The sequence below is a fragment of the Leptonychotes weddellii genome, chromosome 3, assembly GCF_054177405.1.
Source record: "Leptonychotes weddellii isolate Sample4059 chromosome 3, ASM5417740v2, whole genome shotgun sequence".
NCBI classification, from domain to species: Eukaryota; Metazoa; Chordata; class Mammalia; order Carnivora; family Phocidae; genus Leptonychotes; species Leptonychotes weddellii.
In genome coordinates this window covers 25,818,846-25,846,226 of record NC_138371.1, presented here as the reverse complement: position 1 = coordinate 25,846,226, position 27,381 = coordinate 25,818,846, and the positions used below count along the sequence as shown (strand labels likewise).

Genomic DNA, 27,381 nt, shown 5'->3' with positions numbered 1-27,381 from the left:
CAATTGGCAACAGGCACAGAGCCCTGGCATTACACCAAACACCATGTGTATAGTGCAGGGAGAGTACAAATGAATGCGGAAGACATGACCTATGGGCTCAGAAAACGCAAAGTCTACACAGAGAGTCAGACCATACTGACTAAGCACACCCATAACTGGAGGGAAAATACAGAACTATATGTAAAGATGAGATCATGAATGCAAAGAACTTAGTTCTATGCCAAGGAGGCCTGCAGTAAAGACCAAGTGAGGAGTAGCTATTATTATTATTTTATGAGAAAGCTTAATTCCATTAATACTGAGAGGGAACAAACTCACGTTGGAGGGGAATGAGCTCTGAGTCAGATTATGAAGGATTGCGGAGTCAGGTTGGAGTGGAGAAAACATGAGGCCCATTCCCACCAGAGAGAGCTGCTTAAACTACAACACATTTGAGGAAGTGGGTCAAATTTGTACAAGGGGCAGCAGGTCTGGCTTACCTCAAATATTCCAACAAGGAGAGGTTAGAATAGATTAGCATTCTCTTTAGTGGGTGGGCATTCTCATCAGTGACTAGGCAGAAGAGTTTAGATTTAATAGAGTCAAAAAATAACGATCTACCACTGACATTGTAAGCAGACCAGCCACATAATTTTCAGGGCCTGGTGCAAAACAAAACTTTGGGGCCCCTTATTCAAAATTATTAAGAATTTCAAGACCGTGGGGGCACCTGGGTGGCTCAGTCTGGTAAGCATCTCTGATTTCGGCTCAGCTCATGGTCTCTGGGTCCTGGAATTGAGCTCTGTGTCAGGCTCCACACTCGGTAGGGGGTCTGCTTGAGGATACTCTCTCCATCTCCCTCTGCCTCTTCCCTCACCTCTCTCTCTCTCCTGAATAAATAAATCTTAAAAAAAAAAAAAAAAAAGAAGAAGAAGAAGAAGAATTTCAAGACCACGACAGAGGAGTATTAAACCAAGTATGGAACCCTTCTGAGCCCAGAGCCCTTTGTGAATGTACAGGTCACATGCCTGTGAAACCTGCCTTTATCATTCAGGGTATGATAGTGCAAATACTTTCCAAAGACTGTGATTCTAGCATCTGCTCATGAGATGCATTGGAAAAGGAAAATATTTGAGGTAGAAATACCCACAAAGGGACTCTTTATTGTAATTTGCCAAGAGACACTGCAGAGAAAAATTTAGGAGAAGTTGACAACAAAAAGATGTAAGGCATAAAGGACAAAGAGAGGTTGAGGTTGAAATCACCTCAAGTTAAGTAGGAGGATTAGAACGAGGGAAAATACGGTAGGCGTGCTTTTTTTAACTGACCAACTCATTTCATTAACCAATGGTGTTATTCCCTCTGTAAAATGTGCTCACCGATGTCCCAGCACACTGCATGCTAGCACGAGATGGACGCTCCAGAAGGGCAAAGGTTTTTGCCAGTTTTGTTCATTCCTATATTCCCAGGCACCTGACATATAATAGTCAGTGCCTGGTATATAGCGGTCACTAAGCAAATGCTGAATGAATGAATGAATGAATCTGTGTTAGTAGATGCTTCTCTAAAACACTGTGATTCTACTATAAATTGATCTCCTATATCCTTATGTAAAGACAATTACTTTCCCAAACCTGTTCATGCCATTTGTATTTGCTATCGTAATCATGTGATTTAATCAATTACGGAAAGCAATGAAGTGTGTATGTGAAGAGAGTTGTTTTTACAAAAACAAAGTTTTTGAATCCTTAGAAAGACTCGGTAAAGGCCGGTTTTTGGGGGAAATTGTATTAGTTAGATGTGGAAAACACAACCATGAAAAAAGAGGGGGAAATACATAAAACTCTAGAATTCTTGACTCAGGTTGCTTTGCAAGGGGCTCTACACTCTCACTCCACTTTAAACAGATGAAACCGGGACACTGTAGCCTATTACGGATGCGCTTAATTCAAGAAACACCATGCAAATGTCACGCAGCAGACTCATGCTCGAAGAAAAGGTCTCAGCCCTACATCAAAAGACAGGTGAAGACTGTAACATATATGCCACGTGTCTGCACGATGTATTTATCACTTTTTTGTAATTTCTACTTTAACTGAGGTTTTTTTGTTTGTCACTTATTGTTACCATTTATTGAGTACCTACTATGTGCTTGGCATAGTAATACCTGCTCTATTCACATTATATGTGGGTGGCAACACTGCCAGATAGTAGTAGCCTTAGTCCCATTTTATAGACAAAGAATCTAACACTCAGTTGCTTTAGTTAAGTTTTTACTTGCCTCAAGGCTACACAGAAAGGGCCAGAGCTGGATATAAACCCAGAATCCTCTGGCTCCAAATCCCAGCATCTTCCTATCATATCACAATTAAGTGATTTGCTCAAAGTAACTGAGGTCTTCCTACTATAAACCTAATTTACTTGCCATTACATCAAGTTAACTGAATATTTTAATGAGCTGACCAACCACCAGGTCTGATTGCATCAGATAAGAATAAACCAAAATAAAATTGAATAAATAAGTGAATACATAAGCAAACTAACTTAAGGGAAATAAACCAAAATGTCAGCATATTGTGCCAAAGGCCTAATTATAGATTATAATTATATGCTATATAATTATAGTTATAGATAATAGATTTATATTTATAATTTAATTTCTTTATTATTTTACATTTATAGTTAACATATATTTTAATTTCTACTGACCCAATTATTTGCATTCCCTATCCTGGGAAGTCCCTTCCTGATATCAAGCTACCTGGGAGGTGAATTTTAATCAGAATGCTGATTGGTGAGCATAGAGTAAAAATTGCTTTGGGAGGATGTTTTATGCAAACTCTAGAAAAGCCTGATGAAATATCCCTATTCCATAACCAAATACACCACTCTGATGACCAGATAATGAAAATTCCAAATTCAGTACCCTTTTACATCAAAAGTATGAGTTCCTTTGGAGTGGAGAAAGTGGTATGGAATGAAATTGATAAGCTATATGTGATAGGCAGAATGGCCGCCAAAGACGTCCAAGCCCTCCTCCCTGGAACCTGTGAATATGTTTCCTAACACGGCAAGAGGGGCTTCGCAGAGGTAATTAAGGTCATGGACAGGGATTATCCAGGTGGGCCCAATCTAATCACATAAACTCTTAGAAGCAGTGAATTGTATTTTCTATCACACACCCGTTTATATTTTCAACATCTCTGCTGAACATTTATTTCTTACATAATTAGGGAAAGAGTTGCGAATTCAAATGAAAAGAAAAAAAGGGAGATAGAAAATATCTTCCCAAACTAAAACACCTGAGAATGAACCCAGGGGCTGCCCTTAGATCTTCAAGATCTCTCTTCAGTCCCTGCAGGCGGCTCCCTGTGCTCAGAGCAGGTAACAGGAGGGAGGCACAGGACATGTCCTTTATTTGTCAGGACTATTTAGGTTGTAAGTGACAGAAACCAGATTGGGTCATGTGCCCATCCCTGGACCAGTTATAGTTTCTAGAGCATGGTGCACCAACTCTGGGGGGAAGAGTACCAAATTCACATGGAGTGTGGGAGAGGAAGACACACAAAGAAGAGGGAGTAAAGAAGTGCTTATTCTTCAAACAGTGTCCCCAACCCTAATAGAAAAAGAGGCAAGGTCAGGTGCATGGGGGGAGGGTCCTAACGAATGGTAGGAAGAGGAGTAAAGGTCACGATGAGCTCAGTTTTAAACACATTCAAGTCTTCATGTCAGAAATTGTCTCCAGTGTAGATGTTCTAAAGGCAACTGGAAATGGGTCACTAAAGAAGTAACGAGGGGCGCCTGGGTGGCTCAGTCGTTAAGCGTCTGCCTTCGGCTCAGGTCATGATCCCAGGGTCCTGGGATCGAGCCCCGCATCGGGCTCCCTGCTCCGTGGGAAGCCTGCTTCTCCCTCTCCCACTCCCCCTGCTTGTGTTCCCTCTCTCACTGTCTCTCTCTCTGTCAAATAAATTTTAAAAAGCTTAAAAAAAAAAATAAAGAAGTAACGAGATTTCCAAGTCGTCAGCACTGACGCGAACAGTTTTGTGAAGGCTCTTTTACATTGAGGGACAAAGATCCACCTCAAATTACTTAAACCAAACAACTGAAAAAGTCTAGGGTGAAATGCAGAGGCTTCACTGTATCTAGATGGTGACAGGTGTCTGTCTTGCTCCCTCTTCTCAGTTCTACTTTGTCTGTGCTAACGTCATTCCCAGATATGCCCTTCCTGCGGGCAGTCTGAGCATTCTTCCACCCAGTTAGCAACACCTGTGGAGAGCACTGCCCTCACAATAGTCCCAGAGAAGGGCCTGGTGCTCTCTGGACTACCTTTTTGTCACATCTGGAAACAATCTCTATGGCAAGAGAGGAAAAAATACATGGATGGGCCAGCCCCGGATCGAATGTCCAAGCCTGGAGCCAACGAGAGGGGCCAGCAAAAGTATGCCAACTGAAGGTGACAGATGAGCATAAAAAGTCCTTCTCTCTTTCCTTTTTCTTTTGACTTCAACCCAGTTTCAACCCAGTATGTCGATTGAGGTGCCCTCTACCTTCTGCTGGGCACTCCATGACTGCTCGCTGGCTTACTCGCCTAAATTAAATTTGTACATCCATTTCCTTGTCACCGTAACATAGGGAGTGGCTCCACATCCTGGGCCCCAGTTTGACACCAGTTCTTCCCTGATGAAAATCCTAATGCAGTCGATTTTCCTCCAAATGTGTGCCAAACATATTATATTCCTTTGATCAAAATTATGCAAAGAACCAGATGTTCACTTTTCGTTATCTTACAGATAACAGTCGGTGTTTGAATGACCTTACCTGGTCTTTCACTGTCCTTGTCCTTTGAATTCTGTTTTGGGTTGTGTGTTCCCACACACAACCGTGTTATTTTTCTCAGATTATTTTCTTAGATTGAACTGGAACATACTAACATGGTCTTTTCATTTTCTATCGCTACAGTAACAAATTGCCATACATTTACAGGCTTAAAACAACATTCATTTATGATTTTGTAACTTCCATGGGTCAGAAGTCTGGGCAGAGTGGGGCTCAAGGGTTTTTCTCTGTTCCAGGTCTCATAAGACCAAATCAAGAGTTGCATTCCTTTCTGGAGGCTCTGGGGAAGAATCTACTTCCAAGCTTTTTCAGTTGTCAGAATTTCATTTCTTGCGGTTGTAGGATTGAGTTCCTTGTTTGCTTGCTGGCTGTCACCCAGGGGCTGCCCTTAGCTCTTCAAGATCTCTCTTCAGTCCCTGCAGGCGGCTCCCTGTGCTCAGAGCAGGTAACAGCCCTTCAAGCCCTTCTCACGCTTGGAGTCTCTCCCTTGGATTCCTTCTCCGGCCTCCTATTCCACTGCATGTCTTTGACTCCAAGCAGAGTTCTCTGCTTCGAAGGATCCACCTGGATTATCCACATCTACAATCTTAACTGCAGATGCGAAGTCCCTCTTGCCATGCGAAGAAGCGTATTCACAGGCTCCAGGGAGCAGGGCCTGGACATCTTTCTCCACTCCAAAGGAACTCATACTTTTGATGTAAGAGGGTAGTGAATTTGGGGATTCCATTATCTAGTCATCAGACTGGTGTATTCAGTTGTGAGGTAGGGATAGTTCATCTGACTTTTCAGAGTTTACATGAAATATCTTCCCAAGGCAATTTTTACTCTATGCTCACCAATCAGCATTCTGATTATAATTCACCTCTCAGGTAACTAGATATCATGAAGGAACTTCTCAGGATAGAGAATGGAAATAATTAAGTCAATAGAAATTCAAATAAATGAATGTAAGTATAAAATAATATGTAAATGTAAATTAGAAATATATATATTAAGTTAAAATAAAATGATGACACTCTGATATCAACTGGAATGGGTAATATCCATCAACAACTAAAGGAATGGTCATGTCTAAGTGGACTTAAAACTTGCAGCACCCTCACTCTGTTACAGGGCCTCACTGAGGGATCCTGTGAGACATGTTGCCAGAGCCTTACAGGGGCCCCATCATCTCTCTCTTCACCAAATCACCACTGAAGAAAGATAGTGGAAGATAATTTTTACACAAATACTAACTGACATAAGCATAGAAGCTTCTTCAAGAGTGAGTAGGGCTGGGGGCGCCTGGGTGGCTCAGTTGGTTAAGCATCTGACTCTTGATCTCGGCTGAGGTCATGATCTCAGGGTCATGAGATCGAGTCCCGTGTGGGGCTGCGTGCTCAATGCAGAGTCTGCTTGAGATTCTTTCTCTCCCCCTCCCTCTGCCCCTCCCCCCATTCTCTCTCTCTCTTTCAAATAAATAAATATTTGGGGGGAAAAAACGAGTAGGCAGGGATGAAGAGAGGGGTAATGGATGTCCCAACCAGGGAGAAATGAGCCATTCTGTAAGAGGTGCTACTTTCCTAGCCTGCCTCTCTTAGTATCTTGACTGTAATTGTTAAAGAGATTCACTTGGCATCTCAAATTTCTGGAGATGTTCTTTATCAATGGCTTTACAAATAAAACTAAAGAATTCCACACAGCAGAATGGAAACCAAACCCACATACATACACACATGCTTATACATGTATATGCATACACATATACTTATATATATATTTTTTATATACTTAAATATATATATTTAAATAGGATTCTATGTGGACTTGGTGTTAATTTACAATCCCTCAGGTCTCTGTTACATCCCATGCTATCTGTGTGGCCAATGGGTCTGCATCAGAGTCCTAAACCCTGCCCCCTTTGTATCCATATCATCTTGGTTTTCAAGCAGCCATGGTTTTATATTATCATTTGACACTATAATGGCAGAAAGATTTTCCCTTCTTCTCTTTGGCCGGTCCAATAACTAAATTGACATAAGACAAATTAACAGGAGAAAAATAAATTTAATTTCATACATATGAGAACCCCTAAAGATATGAGACTCAATGGTAGTCAGAGAATTGAGGCTTAGATGCCATCCTGAGCTAGGCAATGAGATAGGGGCGTGGGCCTTCCAAGTGTGGGTTGGGGGGGAGGCAATTCACAGAGAGATAACGAGAGCTGATGTTTGCTAATCAGATGTTTGTCCTGCCATGCAAGCAAGTCTTTCAGATAAAAAAAAAAGTTATTTCTGGTCATAGCTCTCTTTCTGGGCCAGGCCCCCTCTCTAAATTCTTTAAGGCAGTTAAGGGATGGGTAAAAGTTTTTCCTGAGTCTGCTGACTCTTGGCTGCCTTCAGCTCAAAGTAATCCACATGCTAAAGTGGTCCATTGCGGGGCGGCATACTCTGCTCCCCTTCAACGCCAAATACTACTTTTCCTTATTGATCACAACTCAACCTACAGGATGAGTGTGCCCCATCCACCTGCTTCATCGCCTCCCACCCGAATTCTTGCAGCAGTACTTCTTGTATTACTATGGGACTCTCTTCAGTATTTATTTTTACTTTTTCTGTACTTATGTGTTTATTGTTATTTATTACTGTATTACTTTTATCACTCGGCAAGAATTTGTGCACTCTCTGTAGACTCTTAAATCACCAGTTGAGGAAGAGAACCAGCAGGTGAAAGAGGAAAGAAGAGCCATTTGCCAAACTCCAAATGCAGCCAGACACCATGAATATATCATAAAAGAGGTCGACTGCCTAGGACTTTCATAAACCTTGATTTTCATTAGATTCCCCTCCAACTTTTTCATAATCTAGGCTTCCTGCCCTGTGTTAATTATATTTCTGACCCAAAACCAACAAACTAAGAGGCTGCATGTTGTGATGGAAAGTGTGCTGGACCAGGAGCCAAAAACTGTGAGGTTTAGGGCCAATTCTAGAGCTAACCAGCTGTGTGACCTTGAACAAGTCACTTCATCTCTCAGAAATGTTGTCCCCTCACTTTTTCAATGAATAGCAAATGAAATTACGTCTATAATTTCTTCCCAAAGTTATGTCATTCTTTGATTCGGGTTCTCTTTATTCTTACTATTGATACACTGTATATAACAACATCGTCTACAATTCTTATACACCCGCCTAAGTTTTTTTTTTATTATGTTATGTTAATCACCATACACTACATCATTAGTTTTTGTTGTAGTGTTCCATGATTCATTGTTTGCATATAACACCCTGTGCTCCATGAAGAACGTGCCCGCCTAAGTTTTTACTATTTTTTGCTAAACATAAATTAGGATTCATGAGCTATCTAACACTAAAAATGAACACCACATGCAATTTCAAAAACAATTTTGTTAAATTTATTTGAGGTACGATTCAGCGAATGAGGTATTTGACATGCCATGGTGAAAATAAACCTTGGTTTTAAAACCCAGCAAATAAAAACTGGATCTGAAAAGCTGGAGCTAAGACTGGCTGGGGTCCATCATCTTTATGAGAATAGAGGGACTTAGAACATAGCATTTGCCTAAGAACTGGGCAGATAATCTGAGCAAGAGGGCAGGGGGTGGTAAATTGGTGGGAAAATTAAAGATACATTATCCCCAGCTGTTGGATTTTTCACGCTGTTGAGTTTTGAGGTTACAGCGTGTAACTCGAATATGAAACATCACTGGGAGGAAGAGAACTCATTTAATATTATGTTAGTTGTAGAATTATAACTAGGTGTAAAGCAAAGAAAGTAGTTATCTATTATTCATTCCTTCTGAATAGACATTTCCTGTCTGTGAAAACAAAGCATGACTAGAATTCACTTGCCGAAACTCGGGGATGCTACAAGAGAACATTTCGTTTTCATTTGATCTGACCTTGTGTATGATAATGGAGCTCCTTTAAAACACTGATGCTTGTCTTTTCTTCTTAGATTGCACCCGGAGAATTATTCCTACCCCTGGCCTCCCAGGACAGGAAATTAACCTAAGAGGGTGTCAGAGACTGGTCCGAGTCATGCCAACACTGTCTCTTAAGGCAATCTGGAAGAGATCTGGCCACAAAAACCAGTCAAGTTAGTTATCTGTGTAGCTATATGTGACTGCCTATATGACAAGAAGACTCTCTGTCACTGACATCTGAGCCCACCAACTGGAAACTGGCGTGTCAGACTGACCAGAAATTAACATACGTCCTTGCTGTATCCCAGTGTCTCTAGCTGCTGAGGGAACATGAGAAGGTGGCTTCTCTTTAGAATGGTGGTGGAAAGGAAGAGTTCCAGTTAGAGATGTTGTACAGGACACCGGTGTATGGTTCAGAAGCATACTGGACATCGGTGGGCCAGCCGTAGTGGATCAGACACACCTGAGTCTCAGGCTCAGCTGCTAAACCAAGTGCCCTGTCTCCTCACCAAGGCTTTGATCTGAACCAAAGCATAAAACCCCAAGCTGCAAAGAACCTCAATAAACAGAGATAAGACTCCCCTTGGTTTTCTTCTTTTGTTTTGTTTTCTCCAATTATCTTATGCAATAAATCAACTTTAAAATTCAGTCAGTTTTGACCTAGAATCTAATCTACTCATTTTCTAAAAAATTATTAAATCAAAACATAATCTCATTGAATTGATGTGTCATCCAGTTCAGGCCCTCCATAAACTGATGGCTAGATGGGTGGATAGTTGAGTGGGTGGAAGGGTGCATGGACGGATGGATGGATGACAGATGGATAAATGAAATGGATGAATTCCCTTTCCTGGACTCTAGTTACGGGCTCCAACCTCTAAAAGTACAGAATTCATGCAGATACCCCTTTGCTAAAATCCTGCACTGATTAAAAAGTGAATGTAAATTTTCTCTGATGAGCTTTTTATCATGTTCAGAAGAAGGAGAAGTCTGATATAAAGTAGTAAAACAAGAATAAACAAACCTATAATTTGGAGTAGCAGCTCTGGGGACAATAACAAGGTTTTCCAATCTCCCAGATCATAATTAACAGTGTAAAGAATTAAAGGGAAGTTCAGAAAGGAGTGCTTAAACCTTTTTGTAAATTTAAAAACAAGTAATGATCTCCATTGCTGTTCTCCAGGTTTATTCAAATTTGGACAATTAGGACAATTAAACATAAAACAGAGACAGTTCTAAAGAGGGAGCTGCAACAAAGCAGAGTAATTGCTGGTACGGGCTATCAAATTTACATAAAAAAAGATTAAAAAGCTGATTTACATTTAAAAAACAAGATCAGGCAACATCTAAAATAGATAACACAACCCGCTGAGAAAAGCTCTTCTCATCAATAAAGGAGAAGCAAAGGTGATTATACATAACAAAACTAATCTTCTATATTGCTTTAATCACCTAAAACCACTTTAACTGTTTATTTGGGAACTGTTATGTGAAAAAAAAAAAATATTGCATGTAAAAGTGTCTAATTTCCAGGTTGCAATAAAACATTGACACCATCAGAATCCTGCTCACACATCCTCTGTTTATCACCTGCTCTCTCCTCTAGATCCTGTCTTCTCTTGGTTATCAAAGTTTTCACCAATTACAAACCTACCCTACTCATTGTAGAACTTGAAAATTTGCCATGTAATTGGTTTAACAGATGCTTCCAGAATAGCAGTTCTGTTTATTGTTACAGCATCTCATGAACAAAGTAGATTGTAAAGCCTTTTCCTTCCTGGACTGAGCATCTACGTGGCATTTTGAACTTTTTTTTTTTCAAAACAAAGAACATAATTACCTGAATTTCAATATGTGCCATGACTGATCCTTTGTTAATATTTGCTATTATGTAGGGTTTTTTTTTTCAAGAGCAGTTATTTATTCATTAGTTCAGTACTTTCATGATTTGAACTTAAAGAATCAAAAACACTTAAACAGATCTCAAAATTGGGGGCTCAACTGCCATTAATATATATTGATGTTCTTAAAGCTTCTTGTGAAATCACCCTAGAAGTTAAGAAGAAAATTACAATTATCCCAGTCCCGATTACAACTTAGGCTAGGAAAAACAGACAAAAGCTAGAAGTTGGGATAAATTGGTAAATTCCCATTTCAGTTCCTTTATAAAGAAGGAATGAAATACTGATGATATCTAGAGATTTTAAGATACCAAGTGATGGGATTCAAGGCATACTACCCCAAAATATGGCCCCTCTGTATATTGAATATCTTAAGCTAAAGGAGTCTGAGAAACAGCAAGTGTAGGAAGGACTCTCTGACCTCCCCCTTCTCCCTGCAGCAGGTTATAAGACCCTGAGTTGAGAGGGGGCCCTCCCTGTCCCCAGAGGAAAGGAGCAGCCTTGTCTCCAAATAGGAGCAGCCTTGTCTCCAAATAGGAGCAATCCGAACAAAAGGGCCTTGCTAAGTTTCCCTCAGGGTGCTACCTTTAGCTCACACCCCTTTGTCCTATCACATTTCCCCATAGCTTTCAATTCATTATCAAACCTCATATAAAAACACTCAGGGCCAACTCTTTCTGCAGGTCTTCATTTCCTTATGAAGGCTCCCATGTCACATAAAACTTACATTAAACTATTAAATGAATGTGCATGTTTTTCCCTTATTCTTCTCTCTGCTGTTACAGGGGCCCCAGCTGAAAACCTAGAAAGGTAGAAGGAAAAAATATTTTTCTTCCCTACACAACAAACCACAGATCAAACAACAGGAATAAAAGCAAAACTGAAATTTAAGACAAGAAAGGAGAAGATAGATTTGATTTTAAACAGTTTTACAAGTTCTCCCAAAACTCTACAAAAACAGGGGCGCCTGGGTGGCTCAGTCGTTAAGCGTCTGCCTTCGGCTCGGGTCATGATCCCAGGGTCCTGGGATTGAGCCCCGCATCGGGCTCCCTGCTCCGCGGGAAGCCTGCTTCTCCCTCTCCCTCTCCCACTCCCGCTGCTTGTGTTCCCTCTCTCGCTGTATCTCTCTCTGTCAAATAAATAAAATCTTTAAAAAAAAACTCGACAACCGCTCAAATCCCTCTAGCCTCTGTGACACGTGCCTACTGTCTGTTATTTATGATTGCCTGTGTTTGTGAATCAAATAGCAAGAATTTGTATGTTATAAAAGACTTCAAATATCTAGCAAGCTGGGCATCACTTTTTTCCTTATGGAATGAATCCGATTTCCCACTCATTTCTATTATAAATAGGAAATGTGATCCCACAGGAAACAAAGGAAGAGAGATTATGGCAAAAAAAGAAAAAAAAAAACAGATATGGTAAGAAGGTGGTCAGCACTGTGGCCTCTCCTGAACTGTGGTCCCCAGTGTATTGAATTCCCAAAAACAGAAAACATCACGTACCTTTACTGTGGAACGGCATCAGTTAACACTTCCCCTTGTTGGGTCTGTACATTTGTAACTTCCTACATCTGATTTATTTAAAAGTATCTCCTATTAAAAGTATCACAAAAGGTAGAAGACAAAATAAAATTTAAGACAAGCCATCAACCCTCACACATACAGAATGAAACAGTAGCATAATAAGAACTCCTATAATAATAGGATTCCAAAACTTAAAACCTGCATGGGTACTTGTGGTTGTACTAATGCATCTCTTTCCCTGGGAATGGTCCTAAAGTACTTCCTAGGGATGAGAGAAACCTAGGATTGGATCCGAGAGAGAGAGTAAGCTAAAACTAGGTTATACCTTCAGTTTCGCCCTAATGTTCTCTAGGACTTGGGGTTAGAGGCTGAACCGCGGCGCATCTTAGCTCACCCTTCAGCCAAAGGACCTCGCTGGCTTTCCTGCCAAGCTCCAGAAATGAAAAGATGAACTAGAAACGGCAAGTCACCCTGGATCCTTTAGATAAAGGTCCTATAAATATTTATTACTGCTGTTACTTCACAGTAAGACATGCTGCAGCCCCGGACACGACTATTTCAACTATACACACAAGGCTACCAGGAAGAGAAGACAAAAGCTTGCTTTCACTAAGTACCATATAAACAGGAATCGGTCAGCATCCACCCGTGTAATATTTTTAAATGTCCACAATATGCTCATATATGGAATATATAAAGATACAGGCTGTACTTTAAGAAGTATGCAAGGTAAAAAGGAAAATGATGAAAACATACAGAATAATAAAACATATAACAAGAAATGCTATAAACAAAAGAACAAACAATATGGATGGCTCTTACAGGGGTAAAGACGAGTGAAGGAGGCCAGATTACATACTGCACGGTTCCATTTTATATGAAGTTCAAGAATGCTTGCAATTAGTCTATAATTAGAGGTCAGAATTGTGGTTACCTCTTAGTGGCGGGTGGATGCTAATGGACTGAGAAGGAGCATGGGGTGCTGGAAATGTTCTAGATCTTGATCCAAGTGGTGGTTTCTGAGAAAAATACATTATGTAAGAATTCATCAACCTGCACACTTAAGATGTGTATGCCCTTTATGTATGTTATACCACATAATTTTTTTTAATTTTTTAAATAAAGAAGGGCTATGGGAGCCTTAAATTTGAGTCTAGCTCTGTGGAATGGATGCATGAATGTCAGCGAGACGTAAGAGTGACTGGAGCGGCCAGAGAGGGGCAGGGTCCCTCAGAGATTGTTTTCGGTTTCTGTATGGTGAGGGGCTTGATTCGGCAAAAAAGAAGGGAGAGGGCATCCCCCAAAAGGAATAGCAAGAGGTTCCCAGATAGTGCAAGACTAACTACTAGGTTTGCAAGTCATCACAAACACCATAGACCAAGGACTACAACCAAAAGCTCAAGGATGAAAGATCTGGCCAAATGCTCTCTGCGGAACAAATGGCAAACAGTTTTTATGACTCAAGAGTTTGGGTGACATAAGCTATCCGGAGACAGTTTAGGGTCAGAATATTTAAAGTCTTCTCACGCTGGTGAAAGTCAGAACTCAAACAACTGTTCAGTCCACAGACATCTCAGATGCAGTCATCAAAATGGCGTCTCTTTCTTCCAAGAGCATCTGAGAAGCAGCCACTGCCGAACCCACTGCATGCACGGAAGAGGAAGAACACCTTTCTCTCTCCACCTCTCACACTTCCCATCCTTCAGCAAAAAAATCAGGAGAAAGGCTGGGCTTCCTGAAGCACAGCTTGAGATGGGAATTCAGGGGTGCATGATTTACGGAGGACATACACAAAAGTAAAAAGCTGTCAGAAGGTGAAGGGAGCCAGCAGGGGAAGGAGGGCATCAAGGGGGAGGAAGGCAGGTGGACCTGCTGAGGTGCTGCCCTTTAGAGGAGGAGTTTTGCCTTCTGCGCCCTCATGTCAATCATTTACTACAGGATGGGTGGAGAGGACAGTAGCCTCCAGTAAAGAGGTTCCTGTTGGCCCAGGGCAATTTTTGGAGAAAAGGAAGCTGAGGATAATGTGCCAGCCTGGTGGAAGGATGTAGGCTGGGCAGTGGCCACTACAGAAGCTACCAGAGCCCTGTGCCCATCCTCACAGTAGCAGGTCATGTCGGCTAACAGACCAGCCATGACACTGTCCTCAGGACCTGCACAGTCAACTTCTTAGAAACTTGATTGTTTTTCCTACAAAAGAAATCTCATCTCCATATCAAAGATGCAGATGGGTTTTGGTGATACTTCGTTTCTCCCGTGTTAACATCGATAGTAAAACAATGTGATGATCATTAGCATTAGGCTGTGGTAATAGGCTCAAGTCCGCTTTCAGAAATGAATTCCCCTCAGATCCCAGGAAATTTGGGAGGAACAGAGAAACAGAATGAAAGTTCAGGAGGGGGACAGAAAGTGTCTTCTCTCAAGCTATAAATCATAGAAATTGAATTAGATTATCTCAAATTGAGGGACGAAAAGCCAGATATAGATCCATTTCACGACACTGGCTGACATGGATTCCATTTGGGACTCACCGAGAGCATGACTTACTCGGAGGTCTCCTCTGACAATGCAAGCCCTTAACATGAAGACATGTGTAACGTTACTGGAGGAAGAGCGGAATCCCATGATTTGCCTAGAAAGCAAACTGAGCATCAGGCATATGCATTTCTGAAGGCTACTCTCAGTGTCTCTGTGAAAATCTGCTTTTTGCATAGCTCAAAATTCATAAGATCCCATTCTCTTTCCAGACACAGTCAACACAATCAAACCATTTTAATCTCAACCCTAGGGCAACAGATCAAAACTAGAACCTAATTAAGTATGCGGTAACTGGATCAGTCAGGATTCCAGCGAGGGTCCCTAAGGAGATGTTCATGAAGAGTTTATTTGCGGGTATGGGTAGGGTTAAAAGAACCCTACAGGGATGGTGGGGCTATCAACACCAGGGCTGCTACCAGCCCTAGGTGAGAGGGGGAGGGAGCTGCCCAGGGGGGCTGGCTCCAGGAGAGGACGGACACCTTCTGGGATAGGGCTGGGCGAAATGAATACCACAACCACTCTCTTCTCCTGCCTTCCGATTACCTGTCAATGTCACCCTTGTCTGAATCCATCCAGAAGCCGGGGAACCCAGCCAGGTCTGCCCAATAGAGTCCACACAGGGCAAGAACAGGTTGGAGAAAAGTAGAGAGCAGATCTGGGGCAACAAGCAGATAATATCCAACTCCCCTACGCATGGAGCTGATACCTTTATAAACAGGTTGGAAGTTACGGTTTTAAGGAAAAAAAAAAAAGTCGTTCCCTTCAATGCATTCCTTCTGGGATATAATACATTCCTTCTGCTTCATGTATTATTGATAATAACAACAGCCATATGCCAGGCACTGTACCAGATGCTTTACTGTTAGTTATTTTATGTTATTTAACCCTCATCATAACTCTGTGTGATGGATAAAATCAGCTTCATTTTGCAAATGATCAGCTTGAGGCTGACAGGGGGCCAAGTACCCGGCTTCACAGGGAAGCAGTACAGGAGTCCAGGAGACCCAGGACGCCCCGATGTCCAAGCCCTCAGGCTGTCTGCTTAAAGGGAACTCTAGCAAACATGTTGCCAGGGCTCAAAACACTTTAGAAGTCCTCCTCTGAGTTGCTTTCAGAGTGCTTTTAAAAGCCTTACCCCCAACCCCAAAATCAGTCGCATTACTTTATAGTCACACATTTTTAACAACAAAAGAACATGGTGATGATTCATCCTCACCACGTTCACCAGATGTAAGGCCAGATGATGCCTGACTATTTCTAAAAGTCAAATTAGATTCACCCTCAAAGGACTGAGGATAATAGAAGTAAGCTTTGAAAAATAATTCCAAGAAAGAAGGCTCAAAAACAACATCTGTAAAGCTGGACATCCCGATTCAGAAAGCGATGCCTTTAAAACCAGCAGCGGTTTTCCCACAGAGGAATCCTAGGCCTCCAAAAGGGGCCCACAGCTTATTTAGAGGAGGAAGGAAATTGGAAACAACCTAAATCTCCCCAAATAGGGCAACAAGTAATTAAACGTAATTGTGCACCACCTAACCTCTCTCTGCCCCACCCCACCCTTCATCGGATGGAAACCAGCAAGGGGCAGGAACTGGCTACCTTGTCCAACAACTCTACCCAGCTCTGTGTACTGAGCCTGGCACATGGTAGACCCTCAGAGATATCCACTGAATGAATGATGGAATGAATGAATGAATGAATGAATGAATGGAACTCGTCTTCCTTCCTAGAGCATAACCTTTGTGTAAATATCCCACACCCTTTGGTGTCATTCTGTATGAAGAAGAAGTGATAATGATAAACACAAAATGCTTTGTTCCCTTCCATATGAGACCAGCAAATCATCTACAGAATTATCTATGGGAAAGTAAGAAATAAATAACTCCCTACTCATCTCATCCTCTACACTACACCCCCACGCCAGCTTCCCTCTCTCCCTCACACCCTCAAGTGTCAAAACAATCACCAGTTCTGTTTGGCAGACATCAGGCATCCTTTTCTTGCGAGGCCATCCAAAAAACTAATGAGTATTATTACATCTCCTCCACGGCCATATAATCGGCTAATACTAAAAGTGCTAAGAGAGACGGCGATTTGCTGGTTCACATCTAAAATTTAGACAATCAGCCATGAATGCCTCAGGCTGATCACATGCTGGGAGAAGCAATAATAATACGTCTGGCCAGATTTCCCTGCCAACTGGAAGGCCCAGGTTGGGGAGCAGATGTGCTGTGGAGGTGATACATTTGGTTTTCAGTGGGGAGGGTCTGTGGGTCTCATCTGTCTTCCGCACCCCTACTGGTCAGCTCAGAGCTCAGCACTAATGTGGCTGCTTAAGGACCCGCTCTCCTGTGTACTCTCCCGCCGCGGGGAAGGAAGCCCGCCCCACGGAGCACTCAGCCCCACACTGTTCTGTGACCCTTAGCAGCATGCAAGATTTTGCTCCCAGGCTCCTTTTCACTGTGGAGTCAACCCTTCCTTTCCCCAAAGCCCGAGTTTGGTGGCATTCTCTTGGGTGATTTCAGCACCCCCACTGCTATGCTAGGGAATCTAGCTCCTGCATATGGAATCAGCCGGCAGATTCCATGTGGGCTGGAAACCACGCATGACCAACTGCAAAATCAATAGGCCTCTGTCACTGCCACGTGAGGGAGACCCCAAGCTTATCAGCAGCTTCATGATAAGTACCTATTTGCCTGACATCTCCTCAATCAATAACTTTGTTATTGTTTGCATTATCTGACTATAAGTTTGGTCAATATACGCAGCTAATGGGTAACACGAGCCAGGATTGCATTTCAATTTTTTTCTTTTCTTAAGTTTAACTCTCTGTGCGCCAGATAGGAATTGCTAAGGGAAACTCACCAGCTCTACTTTGCCGTCTCTGAGTTTTATAGAACCTCTCCAAGCTATGAGCTGTCCGAGACAAGGAAATTCATGTTGCCCACGACTAACCCAAATTAAATAAACCCTGCCTTTCTTTGCTAGTATTTTTATTAGATTTTCACAAGAATGGGCAGATGGTTTTGTGTGTGTTGTTTCCTTTACTTAATGCACTGGAGAGAAGTGAATAAACTTGCTAGAAGGTGGTTCAAAATGCACAATGCAAATGGTTATTAGCTGGGTGGAGAAGGGGTATGGGTCTAAAGGGGTTCTGAACCCCTCCCCATGATTAGCCGAAGATACATATGGTAACTCCACAACAAAAATAAATATTCTTGAATTGTGTCACAAGCCGGCTCCATGCAACATATTGGAAGGGCCTGGCCATTGTCGCGTGAATTCCTGGCAGATGGCCCAGCACGGGGCGGTGGCTTCAGCAGGCCTCTCACCCTTCTTGGGATTGCACACGGCTCTTGGATGAGATCGGGCCCAAAAGGCTACGGCTAATCATGAAAAAAAGAAATAAAACTTGTAGTAACAAAGTGTGCCATGCACCCAATGCTTCGATTTTCTTGTCACATTAAAAATATTTACTGGTTTCTCCAGTCCAGATTTAGTGGCAACCCCAAGTATGGAGGGAATAAACAAATTATTCACTTACCAGAAGAGCCTGGTAGTATCATTGCCTATTTCATTATTCTGCCTTTTGGTTCCTTCTTTTTTTTCTTTTTAGGTTGGTTCAAATAAGTCATTCATATAAAACTGCACTGATAATGGGGTAGAAATATACAGATCGGAGGCAGCTTTCTTTTTTAATAAATTAACTTTAAAAGCATGCTACAGGAGTTCTAAGTTGCAAACTACAGCTCCCTGGTTCTTGGCCCCTGGAGCCCCGGAGCCAGCCCTAGAGCACATCCAGTCTGGCCCCTGAGTTTACAGCTGAGGTCAGACAGGTGGGTGACTGCTCAAGTCAAACATTGCATCATCCCAGCACTGGATCTTAACTCCTCGCCTTCAGCAACGCTGCTCTGCAGGCCTCCCACACACCTTTTGACTTTGCCGTCCTTATTTCTCCACTTCTGATCCCTCATCTGTTCACTTCTTTGCTGTTCGTTACTGAGGACATGGAGAGAAGGAGCAGCTGCTTAGCGTGAGACAAACCCTTGCCCTCTTTCTTCAACCCTAACTGTGTCATTCAGACCCCCGTTATAGTTTGTAAGGGAGAGGAAAACAGGAGGAGCCGGGTGGGAAAGGGATGACATAGGAAAGGTGAGGGGGGTTGTTCCTGTCTATCTACTCAGACACAGGAGATGTGAATAAAATGCCTGCCCCAAAACTCTCCTTCCCTCCTACTCTGACTATTAACTTAACCTAAAGTCCTAACAAGAATTGATCCACCTAACAAATAGATCCAAAGGGGCTAACGGGGTTGATACGGATGTATCATGGGAAATAATGAGCCATGGAAAATTATGAATGGAAAACACGCATAATCAATACATGACTATAGATGTGAGGGGGTGGGTAATGATTCCAAGACTGACTCCTTTATTTTCACATCATGACTGACGGAGTTCTGGATATGCTATCCTAAAATATGCACCTTGGTCTACTGAATATATTTAAGTTCCAGGCATTTGAGATACCGCAGGTGTAGGAAGGACTCTCTGACGTCCTCTCCCCCCACCCCCACCCCACCCCCCGCCACCCAAGCAGGTCATACACAAGGGCCTCGAGTGAGACATGCCCTCCCTGTAAGCGAAACAAAGGAGCATCTTTATCTCCCAAGATGAAGGGATGCTGAAAGGAATCCAAACCAACAGACCTTGCTACATTTCCCCCAGTTTACTGCTTGAGCTCCTCCTACTCTTTGCCCTATCATATCTTTCCGTGGCTCCCAACCTAGCGTAGAAACACTCAGTTTGAACATTTCTTCAGGCCTTCATTTCCTGATGAAGGCTCCCGTGTCACATAAAATTGATATTAAATAAATACGTATGCTTTTCTCCCGTTTATCTGTCTTCATCAGTTTAATTTTCAGACCCAGCCAGGGACCCTAAGAGAGTGGAGGAGACCATTTTTCCTTCCCTACATGACATTCATCACCGGAACCTGTGTACTTTAGGCCAGGCCATGCGATCCTGACCAGGGTTCTAGCATCCTGCGCTGATTGGCTTGACTGGATCCAAGTTACTTCATTGGCCTTCTTGTCTTCTGGCTAAAACCAAATGCTGAGATTCCACATTTGTGTCCTGCTGTTTTTCTTTCAGGCACGTGATCCTATCCTTACACTAGGGGAGGCCTGGAGAGAGAAGGTCATTGAGAGGGGCCGCATGATCACCCATGAGCCTCAGAGAGAGCTCAAGGGGAAAGGAGGGACCAGCGGGGTTGTGTGGAGCCTTCCTGCACGCGGGGAGCTGAGTTGGTGACAGACCGGGTACCCCAGCCTAAATGCAGCCTGCTCCTTTCCCCTTCTGCATAGCCGAGCTTTGCTTTGTTGCCAGCTTGGCAGTCTACAGTCCCAAATTCTAACCAGCTGGCCCCATTCATGAACTGGTAGGTTCGAGTTCATGATTTGCCCTTTCAAACAGAGAGTCCTGATATAGGACTGACTCTAGACTTCCCAAGTCCTGGCCAGCAGATAACAGGATGCTGTAGAATTTAAGTTCGTTTAAGAAAGCCTGTCCTCTGCACTATAAACTGAAACAGAGCCGCTCAGCCTCTCCAGCCATCTTCACACGTGTGTTTCTTGCACACAGAATTACGCTGGAAGGTCAAAGCCTGAGTTGTCCGTCTCTCCATCCAATCTCTTGCTTGTTACGCTGGCAGGCAAGTGCCCGATTCTGGTGTATTTGCCTTAGTCCTACTAACACATTTCCAAGCTCTCTCAACTGCCACATGACTTGAACCAGGTCAACTCTGGGAGGAGAGGTTTGCTTTTCCTTCCTGTAACCTCCGGACTGGTTTAATTAAGCATCTCCTCCAGCCCCGATTTATAGGCTGAAAAGTGTTCTCGCAGCAGCCCCTCGATGTGCTGTGTTTGTCAATGAGCAGAAATGCAGTAAGTCGAATAGAAACACCATTCTGAGGGTCTGCTGCCACCCTGAGAGCAGTTCCAACAAGCGCATTCGTCTCTGCACGTTTAACACCCAAGGCTTAGATAAACGCGCCGGGGTTTCCCTTGGTAACTTAGCCCAGCTCTCCAAGTCGGCTGAGAGGGTCACTAAATCCTTCCCCACCCTGGGCTCCTGGGGAGGGCAAAGCTTTCTCCCCCGTCTCCTGCTGTCAGGAGATAACCTTTATACCTTATTTTATAAATTACACAATTTTTTTCAAGGTTAAAACTAAAAATAAGAAAACCTTAACCTGTAAGGGTGGGAGGGGCTGAGGAAAGTGAAGGGGCAAAGAGAAAGGATGTCAACAGCGTACCTCTCCTGAGTCGGTCCTAATGACCTTGGGTTCTCCCATCAGACCCCAGATGTCCTCCCCCAGCTGGACAATCCTGACCACCCGCCCCCAAACCTGCCACCGGGGAAAGAAGGAAACCAAATTTCCCAAAGGAAATGCCCTCTCCTAGTCTCTCAAAAGCTTCATCCTCAAGATGAAATCTGACAAAAGAAACAAATTAGATAAATTGCAGCGCTGAGGGTTTTGCGTTGTTCAGATTAAGGACTCTGTCTGCAGCGTTGTTAGGCCCGGGCGCAATGATCTTCTGAAGCCAGGGACAAAAATAAAGTTTTCCTCCCTTCAGCTTTTCTCGATGGCCGAGAAAATCTGGAGATAATGAATGGACAGTGGGAAACCGACGGACACAGGGACATGCAGGAACCCCAGTGTCCACCGAAGCCAGGCAAGTAAGTAGTAACATGCATGAATGAAACCCGATCAGTAAGAAATTGTATGCGATCTCTCCAGATTTTTTAATGTTAGCAACTCATTCAATTAAACACACACACACACAGCTATTCCTTTGATGTTTACTGAGCACTGTCTATGTTCCAGGCATTTATAAAATCCACGATGAAGTACGTCCTCACTACAGCTCTGTGAGGTAGACGCTGTTCCAGGGTGGGGAGAAGTGGGTCTCTAAGAGGCAGGACCAACACCTGCCCACAGCTGACGCCCAGTTTTATCCACTACCCCGGACTGCTCGAGGGGGGGCGTTCACAGAGAAGCTGAGGCTCCCTGGGGTTAAAGAATGTGGCCAGGATCATAAAAGAGCAGGGTGATTTTTTGAAGAGAAATCATCAAACTACAGAACCAGAAGAGATTGTGAAAGAGACACACTGGAAAAGAAAAAAAAGAAAGAAATACAAGAAAAAAAGGTATATGCCCTTTTAAGACAAGAACAGCCTGTCCTAATGACTGCCTAGACCAGAAGATAAAGATGTTTTATTGAAAAAAATGGTGACTGTTCCAGCATAAATAATGCTGCTTCGCTTATTATTCCTTGTGTTTGAAACCAAATGGTGGAAGACCCTCAAAACAATATCTAGGAGGTTCAAATTTAGTCACCATTATGTGATTAGTGTGGGCAATGCTGCCCTCTCATGGCCAACTCCTCAATAACATGATTCTATGAATAAAATCGGGACATTTTCTTCTTTATTTTCCCAAAGTACTTTGAAGAATTTTGCATTCATTTAGCATCGCATATGTGCATATAATATACTATTTATGTAACACAATGCCCTCTGCACATTTTTATATCTATATCTGGAATTGGGTGTGTACCATCTTTGCATGTGTTTTATAGGGTATTGGAGGAAATGAATGGAAAATAAATCATGGTTCTCATGGGCTCCTGGGCCTTCAGAATTCAGTCCCTCGGGGAGAAATGTTTTTGTCATAACAGAAAACTTAGAAGAACTCCAGAACAGAAAATTTTTTTAATGTCTTTAATCTGAACACGATCTGATGGAAATGACTCTCCCCATCTATTCCAAGGAGAAGGGTTTGTTATATTTGAAGAAAACAAATCAGTTCATGAATATATTTTTAGGTAAAAACAACTGTTCGTGGTTGTGCATAGAAAATCACCTTCTAGTTTCCTGCAGGGACAGACCACCTGTAATTACAGAGAAATTGCAGCCCAGAAAACCATCAGATTTACCATACCAAGGGTAGACACTGCAAGGTAATTTTCTTAGACCTGAGCGACAACCCCCAGAACTATTGATCAGAAGCCGGCTGTCTCCAGGCCTGTTCCATGAACCCCCATTCCGTGCGAGGGCACCCCTACGTGGGAACCAAGATGTGGACAGTGGGTAGACAGCAGCCCTAGGAGAGGAAATGTCTTTAAAGGAAACAAAGTTGGGATGTATTTTGTAAAGAGGAAGAAATCGGGCCACCATCAGGTTCCTGCTTGAGAAATATTTCCAAGTTGAAAGGAAAATTTTCACCCACCAGATCAGTTGTTATTCCTGGTGGAACTATAAATCTAAAATTATTTGAGGCCAAATATCAAATATGCCAAGAATACACTGAGGCCTGCAAGGCACACGTTATTGTTAATATAACAGTAAGGACTGCACTGCGTTTGTTTTTAATCAAGATATTTTCCATAAAAATCCCAGTTTGGGTTTTTCAGTAAAATCAGAAGGCCTGACACCACGGGGCCCACTTTCCCACTAGAGCTGAGACGGGGCTGTCCCCTTTAGAGGGGAGCATGAGCCCCATGATTCGCCACAGTCCCCACCACTCCCAAATGCATACCCAGCCCATTTTATTGATTTTTAATACTTGTCTGTGCTTTGCACTCCTTTTGGTTATATATACCTCTTTCTTCTAGTTCAGAGAATTGTGATGCACACGTTTATCCTCCAGCAGCCACACAGCTCAGCACATTTAAATGGCACCCCAACTTGCAGGAGGGAGGGCAAAGTTTATGAGCCCTCATTCTGATTGCTCTCTTTCCATTTCAGTTACACTCTTCCTCCACTGTCACCCTTTATCATTACAACTTCCCGTAAGGGTTTTAGGCATTATTTGAGTTACAAGTTATCCCTAAAGCACCTAAAGTTTTGGTAAAGAAAGTTTTTATCTAAATCTATGTGTAAAATAATTAAAACAGGCTAATGGAAAGCACATTGGATTAGGAAGCAGAAAACCTGGGATCTTATTCAAACCTCTTCCCCTGATAAACTCAGTGGCATTAAGTAATCCACTTAAACCCTCTTTACCTCTTAATACTTCATAAATAAGAGATAATAATCCTTGTTCCTTCTACCTCGCCGGGATTTTGCAACAATAACCATAAATCAGGAGACATCTGAGTCTACAGAAGAAATGTATCCTATAAAGACCAAGATGGCTTTACCATGATGCAGCAGTAGATAGCAAGTAAATATTAAAGTGTTATTCAGAGTGGACTTGATGAAAAAGGAAGCTATATAATCATACCTTTGGAGAATATACATCGAAATGTTAATCCTCGTTCTAAGTACTGGGATTTGGGATGGTTTTTTCCCCCCTTTGGCTTATAACGACTTTTGACTGTCTTTATAATGAACATGTGTAGCTGTGTAATAAAAAATATAACAAATAATAAAAAAGAGGTTGGGAGAAAGAAACTAAAACTTCTCATACTTTTAATTTTAATGGACTTGAATAATCATTGATTTCTACCAAAACCATTTTTAAATTTCTTTTGTTTATGTTCATATATGTGTTATGTTAGAAACCTAAACATTAAAAACTCCTGGGAAGCACTCTCAAACATAGCGCCAGCCAGCAAGCAGAGTGGACTTAGCCAAAGTGACATTTCATTCGCCGTTCTGTGCTTTCCCCATTCTCGCATTCGTCTGATCAGAAGCAACTAGGCAGACTGATCCAAGCTCCGCCAGAAACTTAATCTCTGATTCCCCTTTTATTACAGACAAGGAGCGTGTGCACGTCTGTGTCTGTCTTCCCCATCAACAGCGTGGGGGTTCTCATTCTTAACATCCTCTAATAATTTTTCCCTTTGGAGAGAAACTGTCACTACACTCCCGGATTAAAGAGCAGCGTAAACCAACGGTTCTTAACTGAGGGTGATATGGTGTGCCCCCCCCCCCCAGCAGGGGACATCTGGCCATATCTGGACACATCTTTGATTGTCACACTGGAAGAAGGACGCTAGTAGCATCTAGTGGGTAGAGACCAGAGATGCTCCTAAATATCCTGTGGTGCACAGGACAGACCCCAGTGCACAGAATTCGTGCTGGGGTTGAGAAGTCTTGCTTAAGCGAAAAAGGCTGTAAGTTTACATGTAAGTGTCATGTGAGTCTTTCTGGAGTTACAAGGATGAAGGTTATCAACTTTGTGCCTAGTGATTAAGATGGGAGAGGCACATCTAGCCAACTTAAATTACCTGATCATTTGGTATTTCACAAACTATTTGCTAGTCCTTTTCATATTAACAATTGCTCACTATCGAATGAGATTATTTCTTCTTAATATCCCATGTATTTGAACTCCGTGGACGGTGACACCACAGAAGAAAAATCCGGGAAAGAGTCATGAAGAGCTTGATTTGTCACTGTTTACATTTCTCTCTGCTTAGGAAGATGAGAGAGAGAGAATGAGCTAAATGCTTTGCTGGAATAAAATAAAACCCACACCCACAACATCAGATAATGCTGTGACAAGACATCACTCCCTTGAAATTCAGAAAGAAACACTCTCACCAAGAAATGTGGAAGCTCAGGGTTGCCTTAATAAAAAGGAATAAAAAAAAAAAACTTATTCCAAAAAACAGTGTTCTTAACAAAGGAACATCAACTCTACACAAGAATTTTTAAAACACTCAGGTTGAAGTAGAACAAAAGCAAGAAGATATATTTAGACACAAATGATGTAACTGTTTTCCTTTGAAAATTACTCTCCAGAAATTTCTCTAATTAGGCAAATAAAGAGGTTTTAAACGCATTCTCAGATTTGTTTATTACTGTAGATTATTGTCTCTTTCTTGTTTGCAAACAGTACGAGAGACCAAACAGCGTTTCATCAGTCAAGGATTTTATTCAGGATAAAAATTAGCAAGTCATTTTGGGGGGAGTGAAAATTTTTACTCACTTTTAAAAACCCTATCACCACCTACAGATAAGTTATGAAATAAGAACTAGGAAAAGGAAGAGAGACGACTACGACTCATGGAGATTTTGCCTTTATTGTCTTTGAGCTGAATCCTTGATATTCATTATTAATGTGTTATGTTCATAATAATCATTATAATCAAAATTTATTTGCCTGATTATTCCCTTTTTGACCCACGGGTCACGGAGCATCTTATTTACAATTCTGGTTCAAGAGGAAATTGAAGACGGGGAAGAACACGAAATAGCCTTGTTGCTCCATTGATTAACAAGCTGAGTTGGGCCTCCAAACCCTTGACCTCACTCTTTGGATTTGGTGCAAGAGAGAGAGGGGGCAGCACATTCAAGGGAGGGCTGGGCAGAATGTTGGCCAAGTATGTGGCACTGGCTCTCATGTAGCTTAGATACCAGATACGGAGAAAAAAAATAGAGATGAGGATTAATGAAAGCCTAGTAAAATCTATTTCAAACCACTGGCGGCTAGGGCGGAGAGACCTAGGAAGAATCCAAAAAGGGACACGAGTGACAGCTGAAGTCAGCATCTCTCCCAACAGGTCCCATTGCTTTACTTTGATTGGCACCCAGCTCAAGAGGGCATTGCACTGGTTCAGGGCATTCAGCCCGCAGGGCTGCTTCTCCCAGCCTTCAAAGCCATCTTAGCTGCTCCCTCTGTCCCCTGGCCCAGTCAAAGATGTCAAAACAGACACAGGCAAATATGCAAGGAGGAGGAGGGGGAGGAAGAGGGGATGACTAGGAAGCACTCATGAAAACATTCATGGGAGAAAAACAAGCCCACACTTCTAGACGGATTCTATTTTACTTCTAAATAAACAATTGGAAATATGAATATATAATAGTAGCTCATTTTTACTGTTTACTATGTGCCAAGTTCTTTCCAAGCACTTAGCACATATTAACACACTTCATCTCCACATCAGCTCTCTGTAGTTTGTACACCCTCATCGCCTTTACAGATTGGGAAACTGAGGCATAGATCCCTCGTGACAAGCTAGTAAATGACAGAGCTGGAAAAGGAATCAATATAGTCTGATTTATGAGCCCATGCATGTCCTTCACTGTCTTTCGGAGGCCCCCACTTACCCAATACCTATCCTGGGCGGCTATTGCTACAATCTGTATCATACAGAGAAACTGAGAAGTTGAAAGGCTGTCTGACCAACCTACAAATCATGATGCAGTGAGAATCCAAGTGTCTCATGCCCCTATCATGTTTTTCTGCAGGACCGATCATATTTAACCAAACAATCTGATGAAAACACCCCTAGCGAACACTCCTAGACTGTTAGTGGGAACGCAAGCTGGTGCAGCCACTCTGGAAAACAGTATGGAGGTTCCTCAAAAAGTTGAAAATAGAGCTACTGTATGACCCAGCAATTGCACTACTGGGTATTTACCCAAAAGATACAAATGTAGTGATCCGAAGGGGTACGTGCACCCCAATGTTTATAGCAGCAATGTCCACAATAGCCAAACTATGGAAAGAGCCAAGATGTCCATAAACAGATGAATGGATAAAGAAGATGTGGTGGGGGTGGGAGGAATATTATGCAGCCATCAAAAAATAAAATCTTGCCATTTGCAATGACATGGATGGAACTAGAGGGTATTATGCTAAGCGAAATAAGTCAATCAGAGAAAGACAAGTATCATATGATCTCACTGATATGAGGAATTCTTAATATCAGGAAACAAACTGAGGGTTG

At 42.3% G+C, this 27,381-nt stretch overlaps 1 long non-coding RNA gene across 2 annotated transcripts in view; it reads right to left on the bottom strand.

Annotated features, from left to right (window-relative positions):
* The window catches only part of LOC145720479 (uncharacterized), a 104,502-nt gene that overhangs the window by 30,833 nt on the left and 46,288 nt on the right, over window positions 1-27,381 (bottom strand). The window lies entirely within an intron of this gene.